This window comes from Belonocnema kinseyi, chromosome 6, assembly GCF_010883055.1.
Source record: "Belonocnema kinseyi isolate 2016_QV_RU_SX_M_011 chromosome 6, B_treatae_v1, whole genome shotgun sequence".
Taxonomy (NCBI): domain Eukaryota; kingdom Metazoa; phylum Arthropoda; class Insecta; order Hymenoptera; family Cynipidae; genus Belonocnema; species Belonocnema kinseyi.
Window position 1 is genome coordinate 20797707 of NC_046662.1, and position 3172 is coordinate 20800878.

The window sequence follows — 3172 nt, forward strand, 5'->3', positions numbered from 1 at the left end:
CCGCAACCCGAGGACGCGTTCGGTGGCTTTGTCATAGGCCCTTCGGTTTGATTCTAGAGGAATCAAAACCGAACCGAATATATATATATATATATATATATTTTAGATCGCAAACATGGATTACTTATACAAAGGCGTAAGATATTCAATATTCTTCCCATTCATATAACTTATTCATTCGAGTACTGTAAAAATATTTCCGTACATTATCCATTCTATTCCATTAATTTTGCAGAAAGTTGACGATTCCTACACGAATTTGAAATTTCACCTTTAAAAAAATACTTACATTGTACAAGAGCATAAAAACTGATTTATTTCACTTACAGAAATATATTTTCTTTGATTGCGCGACACAGGACATCAACACCAGATAAGAATAAAAAACAGTACGACTGACAAAATGAATTTCCTGGAAACACTTGACAATTTCTGAAATACTCAATTCAGGGCTGAGTATTTTATCTCTCATTTTTATATTATATTGAAAAAATTTAGCTCATGATCATAATTGTCAATTTTAAATATAAAAAATTGGTTTATTTCATTTAAAAATTTTAAAATATTTAAAATTCCCGCGCGATTTTAAGATTTTCCATAGACGGAAAAACCAAGGTGTGAACGGTCTCGGGCAGCTGTCTGCCTGCACTGCACCGTGACAGTACCCTTAAGAAAAACAAATGACACTTGACAAAATACATGGACATAGGAAACAAGGGACTAGGCATGCCATTGCGGGGGTGATGCAATGAGGGGGCAGGTCCGCCACCTTTTGATGTCCCGCGACAAACATAGCAGCGCCCACATGTTTATATTTTCATGCACAGTTTGTCGGAAAAAATGCTCGTGCGCATAATCAAATGGCACATTGTAAGATGGCGGCTCTTCCCACTCATGGAATTCTCCCCCTCCCGTTGATTCAACCCCGCTCGCCAAAGTTAAGATGGCATGCCTAGTCCCGTGTTTTCTATCTCCGTGACAGAATACATTGTCTGCACTCAGCCGATATTTCGTTCTGTCGGTAATTATGGTTGTTTTTGCTAAATATATAAATTTTTGTATTAGTTAATATAATTCTATTGAAAAACAAGATTTTCAATGTATTTTAATATTTTAATGAACTTTAAATAACAAAATTTTCGAATAATGAAAAATACACAAGAAAAATACAAGTGAGTGACAAAGGATATTTTTTATTTAGACAGTATGCACTTAATAAATTTTTATTTTTATCAAAATTCGTTAATATCGGTCTAATAAACATTTATATAAGTTCTTGCGCAATTCACCAGGTGGCGCTAATTAGTTCTGTCAAAATTCCGCGAAAATGCAAATTTGATACAAGAAAAATTACTTTTTTTTGTACAAATTATTAATACATTTTTTAGTTAATTCTTGAAAGAAAATTATAAGTGTTAGTCATTCAATTTGAAAATACAAAAATTATACATTATAGCCATCGGAAAGTATTCCTAGGCAAGTCCGTAAACGAAAATTGAGACTATTTAAAGAGAGGAAGTCCAAAAGGTGCTAAGGGACATTTTTGCAACTTTACAGGAACGCGAAAAAAACATGATATAAAATCGAAATCACAATTTCAATATAAATCAGAAGTTCGCTCCCGAGCTAAAGTATTCCTGAAGTGAAGCCAAAAAAGTTTGATCAGAAAAAGTTAGCCAGCTTAGAGGAAATAGTTGTGAAAGTTGCAAATCTGAAACTGACACTAATCTAAAATTGGAGCGGGCTCGGCTGCGGGTTAAGATAAAAAATTAAATTTCTAGTTTAAAAAAGACATAAAAACACACTCCATAGATATTGAGTTTGTGAATATGAATAAATAAAGTTTGATGCGCGAGGATAAACATTTAAATTTTTTGTGTACACTAGATTAGAAGATTACAGGAGCACGTTAGATTATACGAGAAAACATAGATTACATAAATACATGACATTACACAAGATTACATAGGAATACACAAAATAATATGTGATTACATAAGTTGACGTGGGAATAAAATTTAAAAACCCAACTGCAACAATGTTCTAATATACTTTGCCCAGCCAACGCTTAAAAAAGATTTTATTTTATACACTCCTGATGTACTTATCGAAACAAATAGAACTATTTCATATTAAAATGTTCGTGTTTAATTAAAAACCCTGATAATATTTAGGAAACAATATAAACATAATCCAGCATAACTGAAGCGATGGACAGAAAATGGGCTTATGAGAAAACAGAATCTAAAGTTTTCATTTAAATATGACACTTAATCGTTCACTTTTATACACGCCAGAATAATTAATACACAAGAAGGTCTGTATGCTAGCGGTCGATCTGATGGTTCCAAGAACTGCTGGCACAGGCCTTTACACAGCCATGTGTCCATTGATGGAAAAGTTCTTTTTTGGGGCTTCTATTATTCTGTGACGGAAAAGATTCTAAGGCAATATAGACCTTAAGATCCATGGCCCTCTTCCCTTTGTAGAAATGTAATTCTTACGGGAATTTATGTACATTGTAACTACAAAAGTGCTACAACTAATCAGACCTTAATACCTTTGCCTATAACTAAGTCCCATAAAAAGTAATATCATTCTGGCAACTAAGACTAAATACCACTCTACACCAACACAGTTTTCAATTGACGGCAAGGTACTTGTTTGGGGCATCCATTATCCTGTGACTGCAAAGATTCTAAGACTAAAGACGTCAAGATACTTCACTTTAATTAAGTCATGTGTAAAATAATAATAGTCTCATGACTAAGAAATTACTCTTAGTCAAGAGGCGCTATTATTATAAACCTCCTCCTCCAACATCGTCATCTCCTCTTTATAAAAATATAAATATTTTACGGCCTCATGTGCCCTGTAACTACAAAAGTACTGAGGCTAATAAGACCTTAATATCTTTCCCTGTAACAAAGTCACATAAAAAGTAATATCATTCTGGTAACAAAGACTTAATACCCCTCGACAACACAACCCTTTTCCATTGATGGCAAAGTACATTTTTGGGGCTTCTATTATCATGTGACTGCAAAGATTCTAAGGTAATATCGATGGGTTCTACTAAGAATAGGATATCTTGTCGTCCCCGTTAAGTATTAGGCTTACTTCATTTAGCTAAGTTTTCAGGAGGAATAAATAACGTATTATTTTTAGAAGC